The following is a 22,805-nucleotide window of genomic DNA, read 5'->3' on the forward strand; positions in this document are numbered from 1 at the left end:
TCCAGTGTTCACAGCTAAGTTGTCTCCTGGTCCTCTCTGGATCTCCATCATCTTATTAGCAAAACAAGGAGTTCGACTAGAAGGAATTCTACTGACCCCTTAAGTTCACAAGATTATCCCTGTAGCAATCTACCTTTTGGCTATAGACTCTAAACTGTCTGGATTTCACTGTTGAAATCCACACCCATAACATCACTTTTCATCTACTACTCCCAAATCTTTTGTCTATACCTTACAATTTTGTGCTGGTTGGTCAAACCTGGAGACCATGTCTGATGCTTTTTTTCCAATTTAATATTTAATTCTCAACACTCTTATAAACTTGTGGGAAGACTCCTTTACCTAAGCTTTTAAGATAAGCACCAAATAAAAATCTCAACACTAAGTGGCAATCCAAGCTTTTTTTTCTTTTTCTTTAAAGATTGGGAGCCCAGCGTCAGTGAAGTGGCTTTGGCACCATTTCTGTGGAAGCCTGAGGTGGACGTGGAAGCTTCTATGGCCCCAGCGCTGACCCCCCTCCTCCAACGTCCCATGGTCTGGCAGGGTGCCTGGGAGTGGGAGTCAAGAACTCCACACTAAGTCCCCGACTTGGGCTGTCACACTGGAGAAAACTGTTCCACCTCCAGGCTTCTTTTGCAAAGGAAGAAAAAGTTGTACAGAGCAAAAGTTCTCTGAAAAGTACATCATGTTCTAGAGGCCAAATGTTACAGTCATCAAGGAAGCAAAAGGAGACTCCAGTCACGACTGGATCGTTCCCGGTGTCCCCACCTACGCGCCAGTGGAAGGGTTTCAAAGTGTCACAGCCAGGCCGTCAGAAACAGAAACTTTCATGAAAATGGCTCAAATTCACTTTTCACATTTAAAGTAACACAGTTTTCGTAATTATTAATGGGTTTATTCGTGTGGCCACCCATGAGTGAAGGGCATTTCCCTCTCCCACATCTTTAATGGAAATAATTAATGAGGTGTTAGAAATTAACAACAATTAACAGTGCGTAGGAACAAGGGCAGAAGGTCAGAGACTCCAAAACGCCATGTTTAGCTTCTCGGGTGGAAGCTTGCCATTTCAAAGGAGGGACATACCAGGAGAATTTTTCCTGTTAAATATCTTCTGTTGTATTGACTTTCAAATGGGGAAAAACACAAAAGATGGTTCTAGTGGTGTTATCTCCTAACAGTACAGATTTCTCTGATAGGCTATGAGAATTTCTAGCCCTGGAACGCCTCTCAGACATGCATACAAATATTGCTTCAAAACATGGGCCAAAACAAGGTCTTTGTTTTGTTTTTGTTTTTGTTTTTTTAAGATTAAGCATGTTAATGGAAGCAAGTAACTACCTGGCACTTGTATCAAGTTTATTCATTTTGCTGAATAAGTAAAATAGCATAACATATTACATTTTGACTTAATATTAATAAATATTGGGGCGCCTGGGTGGCGCAGTCGGTTAAGCGTCCAACTTCAGCCAGGTCACGATCTCGCGGTCCGTGGGTTCGAGCCCCGCGTCAGGCTCTGGGCTGATGGCTCAGAGCCTGGAGCCTGTTTCCGATTCTGTGTCTCCCTCTCTCTCTGCCCCTCCCCCGTTCATGCTCTGTCTCTCTCTGTCCCAAAAATAAATAAATGTTGAAAAAAAATTAAAAAAAATATTAATAAATATTGCCTGATAAATACAGCAGACTTATAACTTAGCAATTGCATGATCATCTTAGATTGTATTAGATTCTAGTGGATTTCTGGAAATAACTTGGAGTCATACATGCGCATATACATATATATATTATATGTGCCTATGTGTATATGTTTGTTTAACTCCAGGATCTCTGCAAGTATCATTGTTGTATCTTGGCATAAACTGCCTTAACTTTATCTACCTGATAGATAAGTGTCAAAGAATATTGCTTTGGGGTGTTGACTATCTCATCCTCAGTCTATGAAATGCTTTCCCATTTTCTAGAACACATTCGAAAGTCCTCAAGCCAAAGTCTCACATATATCTCAATGCTGAAAATAAAGTCAGAGAGAGTGAGGCAAGCTCAACTATATAAATTGATGATCTCACCAAGGATATCCACCAAGGATATCCTACTAGAGAACGGGCATGAGATATATATATTCTGCTTCCACCCACAAAGTAATTACAATTATAATTACATTACCTGTAATTATAAACATAATTAATTATATTCCTGCAGTGCTTTAGAGCTTAAAAAGTACATTCACATACATTAATTATTTAACCTCATCAGTACCCGGTGAGGCAGGCATAGCAGAAAACCCACAGAACAATACCAAGGACTTCTCATTGAGCCCAGATCTGTTACCTCCAGGTGACCACTTCGTTCTTTCTCACTTATGATTATCTCCTTAAACAAAGCTTCTACTGAAAGGGAGAAAATAACCCTATTTCTAGAGGCAGTGGTGTTTCTGAATGCTTGGTCAAGGAACTTCCAAACCACCACAAATGATTTTCAGAGAAGGAATGGGCCAGAATTTGTGGGAGGGGGTACCAGTCACAACGACCTCAAGGCGCTGATTTGGCCCAGGTATGCAGGGTCACGTGGCTTGTCCTGAGCCTCAGTCCATGTTGTCATGCAGAAGAGTCACTCACAGAATGACAGACTTTGGTAGCTAGAATAGCAGACATTTCTCTAGGATGTGCACGTTGATGGGAGTACAGACAGCCCAAGCTCTGCAGCAGCTTATGGCTGATGGGAAGGTCATCATGATACCATGCAGTTCAGTCCTTGAGTTTCCCAGATTAAGAATTCAATCGTACATTCCTCTGCCTGCCTTTCAAGGTTCTTCCCCACACCTATCTGTTGAAATCCAGCCTGATACCTCTCTCTAGACTTCTTTCCCACGTGCCTTAATGGCCCATCCACTCACCCTTCCCCAGTCAGGCCACTGTCTGCCCCTGGTCTTGGATTTCTCATTTGCGGGGCTCTCTACCCTGCCCTTTCTTCAAGTCCCAGCCCAAGTTTCCTACAGATAGAAGGGAAGGTAGATTTGGGCCCTTCCATTGAGAACTTAGTCTCCTTGGAGAAGGAATTTGTACTCAAATAACTAAAATAGAAGCTGTAAGCTATAAAACAGTGCTGCTCGAAATATGGACCTCAGACCAGCCAAACTAATAGTACCTGGGAACTTGCTAGAAATGTGAATTTTGGGGAGGGGGTGCACCTGGGTGACTCAGTCAGTTAAGCATCCAACTTTGGCTCAAGTCATGATCTCATGGTTCACGAGTTCAAGCCCCTCATTGGCCTCTGGGTTGACAGCTCAGAGCCTGGAGCCTGCTTCAGATTCTGTGTCTCCCTCTCTCTCTGCCTCTCTACCACTCATGATCTGTCTCTCTCTTTCTCAAAAATATATAAAACATTTAAAAAAAAAGAAAAGAAATGTGAATTCTTGGGCCCTACCCTGGACCTACTGAATTAGGATCTCCAGGGTTGAGCCCAGCAATTAGAGTTTTAACAAGCCCTCCAAATGAATGTCCTTTAAAGTTTGAGAAATGCTGTCTTAAAAGAAAAGACTGAACAAAACCAGAAGATGGAATAATTTACATCCTTTTAAGATAGGATTCAGGCACCTGGAGAGGGGTGGCGGGCATTCCTAAAGTAAAGTCAGTAGAAGCAGAGGCCTGATCCACGGTGTGGTCTGGAAGAAGCAAGGACTTCCAGATGGCCAACATTGAGGATGTCTAGACAGCTATTGGCAGGCAATTTCCAAATAAATAACAGTAATAATAACAGGATTTATTGAGCCCTTATTATGTGCCATGTAGATTTCTAAATGCCTTTATTTCCGGACATTCTCTCATTCTATTCTCACAACAACCCTACTAGTAGAAAAGTATTATTAGGTGATCTCCAGTTACACATGAGGAAATTCAGGCTTGGGAAAAGTAACTAAACCACCCCAGGCACACAGCTTGGGTTTGAATTTTCATAGCAATGAGGATACAGGTTGAGTTTTGAGCTAGGTGGCACCAAGATTACAACTTGACCTTGGGGCTATTGGGAGCCATATCAAGATGGTCAAGTCACAAACAGATCAGCAGCAAGGAGACCAGCTAGGTGGCCTCTCTCTAGCAGAGAGAGGAAAGAGACTGAGGATTAGATTTGGGGCAATGGGAATGAAAAGGAAGGGGCAGATCCGAGGAGCAGAACTTGACAAGGGATGAGATGGAAGAGGCAAAGGGGAGGCTGGAGTCAAAAACTGTCCTGGGAACTTAGTCTAGGAGGAGACTGGAGCCATTAACCAAAGAAGAGAATAATTGAAACAACAAATTGTTTCTTCATATTGCGTTTTATTACAAAATACTTATATACCAGGTACTGTTCTAAGAGTTTTACATAGTTCAGGTCATATAATTTTTACGACAATCTTAAGAGATAGTTAGTACTATTCTTCCCAATTTATAGATGAGGAAACCGAGGCACAGAGAGTTTGAGTAGCTTACCCAGGACCACACGGTAGAGCCAGCCTTTCTTACTCTACTCTCCCTATAAAATAGCACTGGCATCTTCTCAATGGGATATTTGTTTTTCAAAAGAATTCATATAGTTTTCTCTCAAACTTGGAAGAAAACAGAATGTAGCCAAGTAAAGCAACAGGTTAATTAATCCAGTAGTTCTCAACCTTCTCCATGCACCAGAATCACCTGCAGAACTTTACAAATATTCCAGTGCTGGAGATCCATACCCAGAGATCATGATCCAGTTGGTCTGGGAAGAGACCAGTGTAATATTTGTTGTTTGTGAGTGGTTTAAAGCTCCGCCAAGTGCTTAATGTGCACGTAGCACTGACTCTATTGAATTAACCAGTTGACAAGCATATATTGCTTGCCTATTAGTGGTAGGTGCTATGCTCCATGCAGTGGTAGACTCCAAGGGAAAGGAAGATTCTGCACCAGCCCTAAGAGTTAATATCTTCCAGGATCTGCATGAGACTAAGAAAGAAGATAGAAACAATACTGGGGAGCAGAGCAGAGGTGGTGAATACAGCCAATGACCCAGAATTAATCCTTGGAGCCTGCTAGGAGAATCAGGGAGGACCCAAGAAGGACAGTGTTTATACTAAAGAAAGCAGATAAGGAAACCATCAGAGATTGCTGTGCAAAGTTATGCTTCCCCTTCAGAGGTCAACTGGCATAGACCAATTTGTCATGTTCTGCCTCCTTTCTCCACAAGAGGAGCTCTGAATGGTTTACGTATCCAGACCCGGGTCAGGCCCTGGCGCCTACACCACTGCTGCTGGGGCACGTCTTTTTCTTTCTTCCTGGCCAATGGGAAAAGAAGGAAAACATTCAGCAGCTGCTAAATTCCAGAGTCTTTATTTGAATTTCCCTGGACCAGGCGAGTTAGTGGTATTTATGGCTTAAAAGAATTTCCATCTGTAAGTTTATCTTCTTGTTAAAAATCAGCCATCCCCCAACCCAAAACAACCAAAGACAATAAATCAAGGCTTAAGTAAAAAGCAAAGACTTATCTCTACAAATAGGAATCCCTATGTTTACTAACATACTATTTTTTTTTTAGTATCAGGCATCATAGGAAGTTAAGTGATTGGCAGGTGGGAGTGTGCTTCCCTTCAACTACACAGAAGGCATAGAAATGAGACCAGATGATGTCCAAGCTAAGGGAGGAAGAGCTGGCTAACATTTCCTCATGAATTCCAGTGCCTCATCAAAGCTTTACCTCTCCCAAATGACGCACACTGGTGCTGTTGTTATTCTTAACGAACTCTGCCAATCCATGACTCTCCTCTTCAGTCTGGTTCCTTTCTCTTTCACAGAAACAACGGTGTCAGAACAAGCAAGTCTCCTTTCTGAGTTACTAAATGCATGTGTAATTTTATCACTGTCATGGAGGGAATGACAGCAGAGTTTGGTGGCAGCCAACTGATACCATAAGCTACTACTGTATCAAAATGTAAAAAAGATACTATTTAATGCCTATGGCACCAAAATCTCCTCTTCCAAGAGGACTCTATGCACCTCTTGTCCACACCTGGGCTCAAACCCAGTATCAATTATGGACCCAGACAATGGCCCCTTCCACCCTACCACACAAGTCACTCCCACTCCCAACCCACATTGTATCTCATGAGTTGGTGGGGGAGGGGTGTCATTTTCCTGCTGTTTAAGGTCAACCTCATTCATAGGTACAATAGAAAGAGCCCTTGTAAGTAGGAGGCCTATGACCACCAAATGTGTCTACTGATCAAGTTGTCGCATTGAGATATTTTCTTTCCAAAGAATTTCTGAATAATCTTTGGTATTTTTTTTCTTTTGGAGAAATTGGGGAGGATTGCTCACTCCCTCAGAATATCATTTAACATGCATATAATATTTGAAAGTTTGGTTCCACATTTAAGCCACTTTCTATTATTTGTTCCCTATGATACAGCAAATGACTGATAATCTATAATAGTAATAATGCACCCACACAATGTAGAATTTAAAACCTACAAATCATGTTCATGGAAATTATTTATTCTCAAACACAATTTCACTTAGGCAGATTGGCTTCTAACCAACCTCCTAGTATTTGAAGTAGTTACCCTTCCTAGAAGCTCTCTTGGCGTTGTCTGTGGTATAGGGCAGGGTGAAAAGTTGGGAGGAGAGAAACAGGCCATCATTAGCAAAAGTTTCTTCTGGAGGAAGCCAAGCATTTGCTCAGGATTCCTTTTTCACAAAGGGAAAGGCACATTGCTTGGGTCCTCCTGTGTTCAAAGGGAAATCTATAGGATTCTTTTCCCCTGACAAAGTCTTCTTTTCGCTTAACCTCTTTTCTTGAGAAATTAAAAAGATACAAAAAAGTTGAACTCTTACATCCATACTTTCCAGAGTTAACAACTATTAACATCTGATCGTATTTTCCTCCAGTTTTTGTTTTCGTAAGAAATAATGTTTGAGATTCCAAACTCCATCCTGTTCAGCCAGTTCACTCCCCCTCATGCAAAGGAAACCACTTTCATGAATTGGGAAAGGATCCTTCCCACACCATGACTGTTTCATGGGTGCCTGGGTGGCTGGGTCAGCTGAACACCCAACTTTTGATTTTGGCTCAGGTCGTGATCCTAGGGTTGTGGGATCGAGTACCAAGTCGGGCTCTGTGCTAACAGTGCAGAGCCTGCTTAGGATTCTCTCTCTTTGCCCCTCCTCCATGTGCATACACACTCTCTCTCAAAATAAATAAATAAGCATTAAAATATATATATTTAAATATATATACACATTTTATATACTTACACATGCGACAAGCAATATATAGTATTACTTTCTATATGTGTTACTTAAAATTTTTTATGTTTAGTTATTTTTGAGAGAGAGAGACAGCGTATGAATGGGAGAGGGACTGAGACGCAGAATCTGAAGCAGGCTCCATACTCTGAGCTGTCAGCACAGAGCCCATTGCAAGGGCTGGAACCCACCAATGGTGAGCTGAAGTCAGATGCTTAACCTTGACTGAGCCACCCAGGTGATCCTACATGTTTTGTTATTTAAATAAATGACAACATTCTTTATATTTTCTGCAATTTGCCTTTTTTTATTATTTAACTTCAGGTTTTTGGCGATCTATCCATGTTGAAGTATGTACATCTAGTCCATTAATCCCTTTTTATTATGTGTGTATCACATTTTTAATCCACTGTTGATAGATGTTTCGGTTCTTTCCAGTTTCCCACTGTTTTCTACAAACGCTATTGTAAATGTCCCTTTGTACACACATATAAGAGTTTTCATAGGAAATATACTCAGTAGTAGAATCTATGGGTATATGGTTTGCACAATTTATATTTTACTTATGTGTTGCCAAAGATTTTCAAAGTGACCATTCTGATTAACATTCCCACCAGCAGAAGGTGAGGGGACTATTTCCTCTATCTGCAGTACCTGATACTATTGGACATCTAATATTTTTCCAATTTAATGGTTTAAAAATAATGGCTAAGTATTGGTTTTATTTCTCATTTCCATTACTATTCATAAGTTTGTCTTCACAGGTTTACTGGCAATAACAGTTTTCTTTTATCATATCCTTTGCTTATGTTTCTATTATATGATTTGTATTTTATTACCAGTTTGTAAGGATCCTACATGTTCCCTGCATAGTAATCTTTTGCATATCATATACATTACAAGTAAATCTCGTGTTCTTATTTTTAAATTGGTAATATATTCATCGGGGAAAAACATAAAGAGTTACAACAGTACGCAGTGAAAACCTCTCTCTCATAGCTATTCTCACCTCTCCCATTGAGTTTGCCTTCTTGGAGAAAACCAATGTGCTAGTGTAGACTTCCAACAGTCCTACGCATGGGCAAAAAAAAAAATGGTTTATATTTCTGCTGCAGTAACATTAGTTCTGCATCTTGCTATTTTCACTTAAAAATCATTCTCTATTAGTTCATACTTCCTTTCTTTTCTTTTCTTTTCTTTTTTCTTTTCTTTCTTTTCTTTTCGAGGCTGCAGAGTTTTCCTTTGTATCAATGGACCAGGATTTATTTACACATTTTCCTACTGATTGACATTTAAATGACTTCGAATCTTTTGTTATTGAAAATCATGCTTCAATGACTTTTTCTACATACATTATTTCAAACATAGACAAATGCCAATAAGGTGAATCCTCAGAAGTGGAAATACTAGTTAAAGCTAAGTGCTTTTTCTGAAATCAAAAACACAAGAAATAACAGGTGCTGGCAAGGATGTGGAGAAAAAGTAACCCTCTTGCACTGTTGGTGGGAATGCAAACTGGTGTAGCCACTGTGGGAAACAGTATGGAGGTTCCTCAAAAAGTTAAAAATAGAACTACACTATAATCCAGCAATCATACTACTAGGTATTTACCCAAAGAATACAAAAACACTAATTCAGAGGGATACATGCAGCCTTGTGTTTATTGCATCATTGTTTACAATTGCCAAGACATGGAAGCAGCCCAGGTGTTGATGATAAAATGGAATATTACTCAGCCATAAAAAGGAAGGAAATCTTGCCATTTGCAACAACATGGATAGAGCTACAGAGTATAATGCTAAGTGAAATCAGTCAGAGAAAGACAAATACAAATGATTTCATCCACATGTGGAATTTAAGAAACAAAACTAATGAGCAAATGGGAAAGACAGAGAGAAAGAGAGAGAGAGAGAGAGAGAGAGAGAGAGAGAGAGCCAGAAGGGAGGTGGGTGGAGGGATGGGTTAAATAGTTGATGGGGATTAAGGAGTGCACTTGTAATGAGCACCTGGTGTTGTAAGGAAGTAGTGAATCACTATATCGTACACCTAAAACTAATGCTACTATTGTAGTATTTAAAAACGATTACATTTTAACTGTATGTTAACTAACTGAAATATAAATAAACACTTTTTTTAAAAAGCATAATTTGTTCTGTTCAATTGTATTCACACTTTGTTTACAATGGATTTTTTTGTTGCCAAATAAACGAGTTAAATTTTGCTATAGTCAACTTTAAGTGCCTTTTCCTTTATAGTGTATGCTTTTATATCCTATTAAGGAAAGTCTCCCCTACTTCAAGGATAATTTTTCACATATAGGTTTAGAGTTATGTGATTTATATTTTAGGTACTTAATCCATCTGGAATTTATATTTGTGCATGGAATAGAGTAGAAATCTCATTTTATTTTTTTCCCATGCAGGCGGGCCCATCTGCCCTTTCTTCATTGATTTGCAATGTAATCTCTGACACAAACTAAATTTTAGCATATACATGGCTCTGCTTTCAGGCTGTCTAATTTGATTGATCCGTTCATTTGACCTACTCCAATATCACACTATTTTAATGACTACAAGGTTGTAATATGTCAGGCCATTGTTAGGACAAATTTTTTTCTAGTGTTTTTTAAGTTTATTTATTTATTTGGAGGGAGGGGGAAAGGAGAGGGACAGGAAGAGAGAGAGAATCCCAAGCAGACTCCACACTCTTAGCACAGAGCATGACAGGGGGCTCAAACTCACAAACCGTGAGATCATGACCTGAGCCAAATTCAAGAGTCTTAACTGACTTAGCCACCCAGGCACGCCTCAAATTTTTTGATGTGCAGTAAAATCAGTCTAATGAGAGCCCTCATACATCTAACAATAATGGAGCTTGGTTTTGGAGGAAAAAGACATTTTACAGGCTGTTGGAATTGAGGTGGATGTCCGGGTTGTGCTAACAGATAAAATTTAAAAGCTAGATTTATTTTGTTTATAAAGGTTTCATGTAGTTCTTTTGCAAGCACAGTACTTTCACAATGTCTCTGGGATCACAATGGATTTTATCTGTCTTCCCCTACCCCTATCCATGTGTGTGGGCAGGGAGAAAAGGAGTGAGAAAGTCCATGAATCCAGGAGGTTGATGAGGGTAAACAAACAAATATTTGGTTTTCAGATTAAGAATAAGAGACCCCAGAAGTGGGAGGAGGTCAAGCCACAAGTCACAGAACTCTTGTTATTTGCTGTCCTGACAACTACTAAATTTAGTAGATTTCAATGCCTCAAAGAGCCACTAACTGGCTGGTCATGATTAATTCATCAGACACCTACTACTTGACCAGTCTTGAAATGCTGGGAGGGATGGCAGCAGTGAATGTACTGATCACCAATCAAGTGAGAAAGGAGTGTTCTAGCTGCAGGGAAAGAACACGTAGAGCCCCAGAAATATGCCTGTCTCATTTCCTCAGGACTGATTAAGGGAACAACTTCTACTCTGCTTCAATGTGAATACCACTCCACAAATGCAAACTCTGCTTTCTTTCCTGCAAGGCTTTGAAGACTTCTGCACGTCCTCCTAAGGCTAACTAAATAATGTTTTCATGGTAAAGCATGAAAGCATGACTATAGATCCAGAATCAAAGAAAATACACTGGATAAAAATTAACTCAGAGCAGAGCAAAGCATTTGAAATGTGGTTTTTGTATGTTGTGCAGAGAAAAAAATCTGGTTGAGTTTTCTAGTCTCTGATTTGGTGAAGCCCAAAGGATAACTGGCAATTTTACAGCCAAGATGGGTGTTTTGTTTGGGAATAAGACCAAAGAATAGGGCTTTTTCATTAATCCAACAAATATTTACTGCTCCCTACTAATACTGAGAAATCCACAGTGGACAAGACATACATGTGCCATCTTCCATGGTATTTCTATTCTAGAGCTGAAAAGGCAAACAAAAAGTCAAAATTAAATGGCGAACTATAATGATTGAGATGAAGGAAACAAAGGTCTGAGATAGAGGCCAAATGCAGGAGACTCGTGTTCCATAGGGGGTCAAGGAAGGCTTATCAGAGGAGACCACTTACGCTAATACATGAGGGAGGCAAAGGAGCTGGCTAAGCAAAGACCAGCAGGAAGAAATTCCTGGCAGATGAATGGGTCCTGAAATGGGCAGAAAGTTGGCATGGTCAAGTTCTGGAAGGGAAGCAGTGAGACAGAGCATGGTAAAGTCCATGGGGAAGGCAGGTCTAGGAGGTGTGGTTAGAGACAGGCCATGGCCAGGTGGGCAAGGGTAACTCAAATCACATTTTTATCCTAAAAGCAGCAGAAAGCCTTGGACAGTTCTTAAGCAGGAAAGTGACAAATCTGATTTACATGTTTTCCAAATCTATCTGCTATATGGAGAATGGATGAGAGGGAAGATGTTTAAGTGAAACGGATGGTGGACTAAGGTGGAAAATGAAGAGGCCAGAAAAATGGAAAGACTGAACAAGGAAGTGTATTCAACAAGGCTTGTTGACAGACTGTATTGAGAAGGTGAGGAAAGGGACGGAATCCAAAGCAACTTTTACGTTCTTCATTTGAGTAGCTGGGTGGATGAAAGTGCCTTTTACCGACTTGGCCATATGGGAAAGACTGGGTGAGGGAGGGCACAAATTGGAGGTAGAAATTAAATGTTCCATTTTAATTTGCACATATATCATTTTGAAATTCCGAGGAGAGGTTGAGCTGGAGACAAAAATTTGGGAGCTTCCAGCATATGAAAGATACTGAACATGGGAAGAAATGAGATCATTTAAGGAGAGAGTATGGATATGCACAAGAAGAGAGACCAGATCCAAAGTCTGAGAAGCATCAATGCTCAAGGTGAGAAAAAAGGTGAAACTCACACGATGGCCCATGAAGGAGGAGGACAAACTGTAGAGTTCATTGTTATGGAGATAAAGAGAGCAGTCAAGAAGGATGGAGGGATTAAGGAGAACATGCCTGGGATTCTAGCTCTTTGCAGCCAGTTTCTCAGAAGGCACCTGCTCCTCCTGGTGGCCTGTGTACCAGAAGTTCAGGGATTTACTGCTCAAAAGGATTTGTCAGCCAGAGGGCTATTGCTGCCCATCTGAGGGTTAATGGCTTTGAGGCAAACTCTGATAGAGCTCATCATGGGAGATCAGGAACTTAGTACTTCATCTCTGCATCACTGTACCCCGTCCTTGCTGCTGCCATAATTCCTGACTTCCTAGCTTTTGTATTTTGTGCTATTTCAAGACTATACCTTAAGTACTGCTCAAAATGGCATCACGTTTTTCAGGAAAATATACCCTCATCCATTAAAATTTTAAATATTCATATACTCTGACCTGGTATTTTTACTTCTGTGCTCTCATAAGGACTAAGATAAATGTTCAAGAATGTTCCAATTTGTAGTATGGTTTGCAATAGTAAAAAAATTGGAACAACTTAAAAGTCCCTTCATAGCTAGGTGGTAAATATTCAAATATGACCTAACAATACAGTTGAATGTTATGTAGCCATTGGGAAAAAAATATAGTCCTTCTAGATGTGCTGACATGGAAAGGCGACCATGATATATTGTTTTGCTGCATGTACTTCCCTCTCCTTGCCTTCTAACAGAACCCCAGCTTTGTTCTGGTCTCCACCCCCTCCCCAAGGAAGCCCATGTGACTCAGGCTTTAGCCAATCTATGCATTCACCTAGAAACTCTAAATGTGAAGATCCTCTTTGAATCTGTTCTCAACTCATTAGCCAAAGAGATTTTTAAAAACCTAATCAATGTCACCTTCTTCTCATTGTCTTTGGAATAAAGACCAAGATCTGTACAAAAGTCTATGAGGCCTTGTGTTATCTGACCACTGACTGACCATCCATGATCCCTCTCCTGCTTATTCTCTGGGCTCCAGCTTTACTGGCTTCCTTTCTGGTCCTTGAATCACAATGTTTCTTCCTGCCACAAGACCTTAGAATGAGATGTTCTCTCTGCCATCATCCTTCAGATAACTCAGATATCACCTTCTCAAGGAAGCCTTCCTGACCATTCAAGCTGGATTAGATCCATCTGTTTTTAAGTTCAAAAACATTATATGCCTCTCCCTCTTAGCCCTTCTTGTGATGTATAGTCATGCATTAACAGAGTGGTTATTTGATAAACAGTTATCTCCCTCCCTCAACTCTAAGAACTTTGAAAGAACTGTACCTGTCTTGCCGCAAATTTTATCAGTATCATTCTGCATAGAACCTGGGCATAGTAGTTACTTCACAAATGTTTGTCCAATAAGTGAATCTGGAACATACATAGAGTAGGAGCTCCACTGATCATCAGTCAGTCAAACTATGTTGGAGATGGGGATTTAAATTTGTTCTGTTAATTTTCATCAATTCAACTAAAGTGACTTTAAGATTTAAACATAATATATTCCTCCTTCCTCCATCTAATCCATCAGTAAATCCCATCAACACTACCTACAAAACGCATCCCAATTTCCCCATATCACCACCATCACCATCCTCCCATTCTCACATTTAGAATATCCCCCAAGGCTTGACTTTCTATTCTTCTCCCTCTCTTAGAAACACCCTGCCCCATAACCCAGGAGTTGAGTTATGGTTATTCTTGTTTTCCCTTTGATCTAGCAGCCAAGCTGTTATCTCAGCCTTCCTAGTCTTCTCTGTAATATTCCCCTTCCAGGTCCTCTCTGCTTTTACGTACAATAACACAAACTCTTCCTACTTTTGTAAATGTCTCTTTCCATTCCAAAAACTCAGAATCACAAGATAGGATTGGAAGTATCCCTTGAGGTAACCTGTTCAAACTTCTCAATTTTTTAGATGAGAAAACTGAATCCCAAAGGCAATCCCATGGTTGGATCAATACCTGAGTTAAGCACTTGCTCTAGAGATCTTACTGGCTCTCCTTTAACACTGTCTTCTTTGTCTCCAAAATGTTCTTCCCAGTTTGGCTATTGTGTCTTCCTCTAATGGAAATAATCCCAACCTTCCCCTACTCAAAAAACAAAACAAAACAAAACAAAACAAAACAAAACAAACAAAAAAACTTTAAGGGCTTCTAACACTTCACTTGAGAAGTCTACTCACTGATCCAGGATATGCTGCTCACAGATTTAAACTCAAACCACTCAACCTGCACCTGGCACTCAGGTTTTCCCAAACTGATACCTCTCTTGTCAGCCTCAAAGAACAGAAGGGAAATCAACAGAAGCAAGATATTGAAAGACAAGTTTCACATCAACATAAAGAAGAACTTTCTAATTATTAAAATTGTTCTCCAGTGGCATGGGTTTCCTCTGAGCGACCCTCAGTATTCAAGAACAGGCTAGACATATAACAAACATATAACAAACTTCTTCTTTTATGGAGATGAGCAGGGAAAGTGGGTGAGATTTTGTCCAATTAATTACAACTCCGCTCCAACATCCATAATCCCTCACACATTAACCTGCCCCAAGGTTCCTTTTCACATGCAAACAACTTCTAGCTATTCTCCACATGGCCCCACACTTCCCAGTCCTTCTATGCCTTTATTTATGTTGTTCTTCTTGCCTGAAATGTCTCTTCCAGCCATCTCCATGAAACCAATTTAAATGTCACTTCTTCTATGACACCTTTGCAGGTATTTACAGTTGGGTCTGTCTCTCTCTCTCTTCCTTAGCATAGAATCATATAATTATTATCTCCAAGGTGGATTAGATGGAATGTTAATGGACATCAGGTCCAAATACCTAGGATTCTGTTCCCTTGCTATCCTCTCTTCCAGGGAGTCCTGCACACCGCAGCTAGATATAGCCACATATTCTTCCTTCTTTTGCATTTTTTTTCTGTTAAAGGGCTTCTGGTATCCCTACATGCCCCTCAGCCCTGCAGTTAAAGGTTTCCATAAGCAGTGCCCACACCTGACTTTCCTAGCAGAGAAGTCCCTCCCCTTTGATCAGACGACTATCTGAACTTCCACCTGTGTTTCCTGACCTTCTTCCCTGTAGGCTCAGGACAGTCTCTCAACCCTAAATGCTTTCCCTTTTCTTCTCTGCTAGGAAATGTGTAAGACTTCCCTCTAGAAAGACTGTCTTGGCTAAGAAGGCTGCTTTTTTTATTTGAAATCTCCTGACTACTTAGCAATATAGAAATCAAACATCTGGCTTTATACCAACAGCAAATTGTTTTCTAGATGTTATGAGTATTGACATCTTCACTCCCCACTGGGAACATGACCCACCTCATATTTCCTTTACCCACTGCCACCCATTCAACGTATCGAATACACAGAGACAATTAACACTTGTTGGTGTTCATTAAACATGTTATATCTTATCAACAGTCATCTTATCAAACAATAGCCCAAACTGTATTTTTTGCTGAGAAGCCAAGCCAGATAGAGAATTATTTAAAAAAAAAAATGTATTGGTAAGGGGAGACCAAGAGGAGAAATTAAATACTAGCAGTGAAACAAAGAGGTAATAAACCTTTAGTCGTTTCCTAAAAGAGCAGGCATGATTGCTTTAATTGAAGCAGAAAGACACGAACACCGGAGATGTGCTCATTTAACACCAGGCAGATGAATTAGAAAAGACGCCCCAAATATTTTTTCCCTGAGTGATGTATTATGTGATGAAAAGCTTGTAATACGTTATAGGTGTCCCTTTGACATAGGATTTAACCCATTGGTGCAGTGTCTGGATTTCTTGGTTTGCTTCTGTCTGCCTTTGGCCATTAAAAGGAGACTGAACTGAGAGCAGAAATGGAGCCTTATAAGGGTTTGGCATGCAAGGTGAAGTCTTTCTGCAGATTTATGCTGAGAATTTACAGTAGCTTAAGAAGAATTGCAAAACCAGAGTACAATATGAAAGTTATTCCTTAGAGACAGATCACTCTGAAGTCTGGCTGCAAGTGTTCTTTGTGCTTAAGCTTCCAAGCCAAATGATGGCAGATGAATACATTGCTAGAAATTGGAGATGTGGCATTTCACTCTTTCAAATGTTTCCAGAAAGGCGATTTTTACCGCAAGAAAATCTTTAGAACAGAACCAAGCCACCTTCGTAGACCTTCACCCTGGCCCAGGCCCAGTGCCTAACTGGGCCATCAGAAGAAGGAAGCTTCTGACATGGCCTCAGTGAGTTTGGGTCAGAAGTAGAAAAACAAGTCCTCTCTCTATGCCCTTTGTGTCCTGTTCACCAATAGAACCCATGGGCATGCTCTTCAAAAGCAGTTAGCATTGCTGACAGAGCTACCAGCTTGCATACTGTCTTTCACAATAAAATTATTTTAAAAATTTTTAACAGAACACATGGTTTCTTACCTTCAGTGCTATGCTGCTAGCTCATTAAAAAAAAAAAGAAGAAGAAAAGTGTATTAAGACCTCTAAATGTTTTTTTTGTCGTGCTTGCATACAGCCAGCCCAGCTCCATCTCATATTTGGCAAGTTTAATGAGTTTCCTCTCTTATCTCTCTTTTCCATCATTAAGATAATTCTTGAAACATTTAAGCAAGAGTGGGTTCAGCCCAATACTCATAAACCTCGCTTTCCTCTGCCTTCTGGGTCACGCTGACCCAGTCTTAAGGTAATCACTCTGGCTGGATCCTATTAGCTATTGCTGGATCCTGTTAGCTATTGAACACCTATCTAATGGTATTCTGATCTATGTAGCATCTTCCTCCAGATTACTGATGATTACGACATGTGGGGGAGCATAAAAAACCAGGGTACAATAGAAGTGGAGCATATACTCTGCTTCCTTTCGACCCATCGTGCCCATGCCACAGACTTAGATCCAGACTAGCTGGGAACTATTTTCTGACTGCTGCCCTAGTCTCCAAGATCTGTTACTATTCTTTTGCTGAGTTTGGAATAAATGCCTCCTTGCATTTGTTGGCCTTTGAGTTTCATCTGTGGTGATTAGTCTTAGCATTCTCTTTTGTGTCTACTAATGAGATGATCTCACCACCTATTCCATATCTCGATTTCATCCTCCCATGATTCCAGACTCCTCTTTCCCTTGGTCTCCTTGTTCCAGGTTACAGTCCTAGAAGGAACACACAGCAGATTTTAAATGTGAGGCTATTTCTTTTCCATGGCCTCCTTTCCCAGCCATTTGGCAATTGCATAGCCTATCTTTCCCTCTAGGATTGTTCCTTTATAGAAATGTATATGGATTAAATAATAACATTCCTCACCATCAGGCTTGGAGAGGTGTGGTGGGACACAAAGTGCCTGACTCAGGCTTTCCCACAAATCTGAGAAATGAATCTAGAGAGTTCTGTTATTCTTTAACAGATGTCTTTGAAAGGAAAAAGATGGAAAGAGAGCAGATGTTCTGGGTCCACCTAACAAAGTTGATCTTTGAGTCAGGTGTGAAGCCAGACGGACCCACAGCAGAGCAGACAGACATGACATAACAGCTCGATCTAAAACTTTCACCCCAAGAACTGACAAACTGGGTGTCTCCTTTTTTGAACTTTGGCTTTGAAGTGGGTATTCCAGCAGCATGTGGGACTCTACAACTCAGACCAGGAAGCTAATTTTTGTCTAAAGTTAGGAGCTCCACTGAGGAAAAACAGAAGATCACCAACGCCAGGTTACAGTGTTCTACTGATCTAGCATGAAATCCTCAAGAACACTATAGATTTTCCATCTATTTAGGATTGCAGTGACAAGGCTTAAACTCCCAAAGATGTAACTGAGGGACAAGCAAGTTAGCTTATTTGAAACCTTTTCTTATTAACACCAATAACAATTAATTACAAACATTTATTCTGATTTATGGACACCTGCTCAGCATCAACATCACAGACCCACCCCACCAATTATTCAGCGATATAATGGCACATTCATTTAGCTCAAAGGAGTCAAGACTTTTCTAATTTCCTGTATAGCCACCTTTAGCTCTGTGTATATCTTCCTAGTTTAAATTACCACCAGGCCTCAAACATATTTGCCTAGTTTTGAAAACAGCAGGAGGTGCTTTTTGAAGTTTCTGAAATGCATACCCATGCATACATGCATATGTGTGCATGAACACACACAGAGGTCACTCAGTCCACAAGCAATATGATAAGATTCCTTTTGTGCAAAAGTTTTCCAAGGACTTGATATCACTCAGATGTGCAAAAGTTGTCCCCCCCCCTTATTTTAATGATCTATCACAATTAGAAGTGTTTCTTATTTATAACACTATTTTTGCAACAACAAAGAAATGTGGAATAAGTGATGACCAAAATGACTTTAGAAGTCAGGGTAGGACATTATTTTCTGCTATTAGTCCTTACCAATGTCAAGTGCAAAATTTAAATTAACAACACTTCCCTTATTGGAATGACTTCAGCACTTTTGCTGCCTTCCATTGATTTCTATTTACTTTGGCAGCCACAGGCAAGAAGAACATATTTCTGTGCCTGATGAAGCAACCTCAGGCTTCACGAGGGTATATAGATGCAAATGTCACGATGAAATGTTGCTGCTAGCTTATTCTAAGAATTAACATAATACAGGAGGAACACTATTTATGTAGTGTTCCTGCAGGCCTTAACTTCCCGTTAGTGTTGTGTTAGAGCAGTCTCCAGCTATATTTCTCCTATTAACAACTGGTCTATAGTACTTTAACCTAGCAGTAAATATGATGTCAAAGCCATTTTAAAACTAAACAGCCTACCTGCAAATATGTCATATGCCAGATATTCCCAACCAGGGGTAACCTTGACCCCATGTTAGCTCCTGGGGAAGAAGCTGATGCTTATGCTCTGTCACTAAGTTACTGTTGGCAATTGGTGTATATAAAGGGTTGTTCTTCATTAGAAATACCAATAATAAATATTTCTAAGGTCCAAGTTGGCTTCAGAAGGCATAAAAATCTACAGAAGGGCCAAAATAAGCCTGGGACTCATTGTCCAGGGTTTTTTTTCTTATTTTGAAGCTGTTGGCCTCAGGTTTCTTAGAGTTGAAACCCGGTAGAATCAAGACAACCAGAAGATTCTCCTTCTCTTTCACACTTTAGCACCTGCAATACAAATCCAATCACACAATGGCATAGTCAATTCATCTACCAAACGTAACGAAGCAGTAATGTGAATCATCATATTTTTCTTAAACCCTGTCTACCATATCCTGGCATTTCAAACATTTGCTAACAGTGAGTGGCTTCCCTGGCTTTATCAATAATGTAGAACTAAATAAAGTTAAAGCTAAATGTTTCAAAAGTGAGATCACCCATAAAGGACTAAAGAAGACATTTTCTCACTCTGCTTTTAAATGAAAAAAAAACTTGGTTGATCCTATGTCAACCTCAATCCCTTCTCCTAGGACTGGAGGTGATATCAGGAAGCCGCCCTGGTGCGAGGAAAGGGTACCCAGAGGACGCAGCAGGAGCCTGGTTGAAAGCTGGCTGGGAAGAGGGGTGTGTTGATAGCTCATTCAGCCGCAACTCAGCCAAAGCACTTGAACTAACACTCCCTCTGGCATGGGTCGGGGGAGGCACCAATTCCTTTAATGACCCCAGAGAGTCAAGACTTCTGTTTTATGTCTTACTGCAATTATTGGGAGAGCAGGCGGGTAAGTTGAAGCAGCTGTGGGGCCACATGCCCATTAACCACGATGTGCTGCCCCTTCAGATCCTACCTGCACAGGCACTCACCGCACCAGACCTGGGTTTAAATCCAGTTCTCTGAGGCACTATGTAGAAATGCCACTTCTCAGCAATTCTGAGCTACTTCTGAATGGGGCTATGCACTTACGCTTCACCTCTTTGAAGCACTGGCTAATGATATTCATAGAAGAAAATTAACCAGTCCCCTACGGAAGTGGAAGACTCCTGATGAGAAAGTTTCTGCAGGAGAAAACATCTCACAGTGTCTCCTGCCATTTTGATCCATACCGGAGCTAATGGTCTGACCTAAGCAACCGCACTAGTTGCCTGTCAGTGGCCATTACTCAGTCAGGGCTTTCCTCTGACTCTCCTTTACTCACCCTTAGCCATTCAACAAACCTGTCCTGACTCCTACATGCCAGATGATGGGAATAACCCATGAGCAATTCTGACAGGGTCTAGCTCTCATTCAGCTTCTAAGTCAAGAGACAATCACCATGAAGTGAGATGAGTGGCGGGAAATGAGAGCAAAAACTGTATTCACGGTGACTATGGTGGTCCCCAGACCATCCACACAGAGTCCACCTCACCCTCCCTTGGTAAAGCCAGCTTTAAAGGGTGCAAAGAGGACTCTTGAACCACTTTGGCTAAAAAGCAATTTCTAGTATTCGAGGTCCAGATTTGATTTCTATCTCTATCTTTGAAAGTTTTCCAGGTTAAAAAAATGAATTTAAATGTGGACTCCTGCCACCTTAGAATATAAGCAAAGACTGGATTTTGTGAGGTCCTGTATCCAGTGACCAATTTCTTTATAAGGTACATTTCTAAAATTTATTGTGAGGTAGTATTGGGGGATTTAAAATGTATTTAGCCTGGCACCAAAACAGACACATAGACCAATGGAATAGAATAGAAACCCCAGAACTAGACCCACAAACGTATGGCCAACTCATCTTTGACAAAGCAGGAAAGAACATCCAATGGAAAAAAGACAGCCTCTTTAACAAATGGTGCTGGGAGAACTGGACAGCAACATGCAGAAGGTTGAAACTAGACCACTTTCTCACACCATTCACAAAAATAAACTCAAAATGGATAAAGGACCTAAATGTGAGACAGGAAACCATCAAAACCTTAGAGGAGAAAGCAGGAAAAGACCTCTCTGACCTCAGCCGTAGCAATCTCTTACTCGACACATCCCCAAAGGCAAGGGAATTAAAAGCAAAAGTGAATTACTGGGACCTTATGAAGATAAAAAGCTTCTGCACAGCAAAGGAAACAACCAACAAAACTAAAAGGCAACCAACGGAATGGGAAAAGATATTCGCAAATGACATATCGGACAAAGGGCTAGTATCCAAAATCTATAAAGAGCTCACCAAACTCCACACCCGAAAAACAAATAACCCAGTGAAGAAATGGGCAGAAAACATGAATAGACACTTCTCTAAAGAAGACATCCGGATGGCCAACAGGCACATGAAAAGATGTTCAGCGTCGCTGCTTATCAGAGAAATACAAATCAAAACCACACTCAGGTATCACCTCACGCCAGTCAGAGTGGCCAAAATGAACAAATCAGGAGACTATAGATGCTGGAGAGGATGTGGAGAAACGGGAACCCTCTTGCACTGTTGGTGGGAATGCAAATTGGTGCAGCCGCTCTGGAAAGCAGTGTGGAGGTTCCTCAGAAAATTAAAAATAGACCTACCCTATGACCCAGCAATAGCACTGCTAGGAATTTATCCAAGGGATACAGGAGCACTGATGCATAGGGCCACTTGTACCCCAATGTTCATAGCAGCACTCTCAACAATAGCCAAATTATGGAAAGAGCCTAAATGTCCATCAACTGATGAATGGATAAAGAAATTGTGGTTTATATACACAATGGAATATTACATGGCAATGAGAAAAAATGAAATATGGCCTTTTGTAGCAACGTGGATGGAACTGGAGAGTGTGATGCTAAGTGAAATAAGCCATACAGAGAAAGACAGATACCATATGGTCTCACTCTTATGTGGATCCTGAGAAACTTAACAGGAACCCATGGGGGAGGGGAAGGAAAAAAAAAAAAAAGAGGTTAGAATGGGAGAGAGCCAAAGCATAAGAGACTGTTAAAAACTGAGAACAAACTGAGGGTTGATGGGGGGTGGGAGGGAGGAGAGTGTGGGTGATGGGTATTGAGGAGGGCACCTTTTGGGATGAGCACTGGGTGTTGTATGGAAACCAATTTGTCAATAAATTTCAGAAAAAAAAAATAAAATAAAATGTATTTAGCCATTAAATGGATGTAGTGGTGTTTACTGTTATCTATCTGCTCAGCACTTATTCCGGCCTCACTGGGTACCAGGGACTGTTCTAAGCACTAGTTTTAACCTGTTACAGCCTCACTGGAACCTACAAGAGGTGCTGTTATTATCTCCATTTAGAGATGAGGAAACTAAGCATCAGACGTTAAATGACTTCCACAGGGTCACACAGCAGGTGGGAGTAGCAACTCCCCCACCATCCTTTCTAAGCTGTCTGGCTATCTCTCAGGGAACTCTCTGAGAATGACAGTCTGAAGAGCCCATCCTTAACCCCAAAACTCCCTCTCCTTTGCTGTCTACCAGAAGTGCCCCCACTTGGATGCCATGTCCAGAAAAAAGTCTGTTCCATGTCAGGAGAAACAGGAGATCTTCAATGCCGATGCCTGCAGGTTCCTGCTGCTAGGGAGGGAAGAGACAAAGTGGAGTCCGGCCCCGTGGCTCCTGATCGTAGACCTTTGGGAGGGTAATCTTATACTAAGAGAATCTCAGAGAAAACAAAGTCTAATAATGAAAGCTTTCAGAGATGCCAGGCAGAACCTTCTCACACAAGATCTGCAAGAGTCTGTGCTCCAGGGCTGGGTGATGGGACAGACAGAGCAGGCAGGTGGTGGAAGGGGCAGCTGGGCTCAGACCGATCTCAACAGTCAAATGCTAGGGCTTTTTGGACCAC

Source organism: Prionailurus bengalensis, chromosome C1, assembly GCF_016509475.1.
Source record: "Prionailurus bengalensis isolate Pbe53 chromosome C1, Fcat_Pben_1.1_paternal_pri, whole genome shotgun sequence".
In the NCBI taxonomy this organism is placed as follows: Eukaryota; Metazoa; Chordata; class Mammalia; order Carnivora; family Felidae; genus Prionailurus; species Prionailurus bengalensis.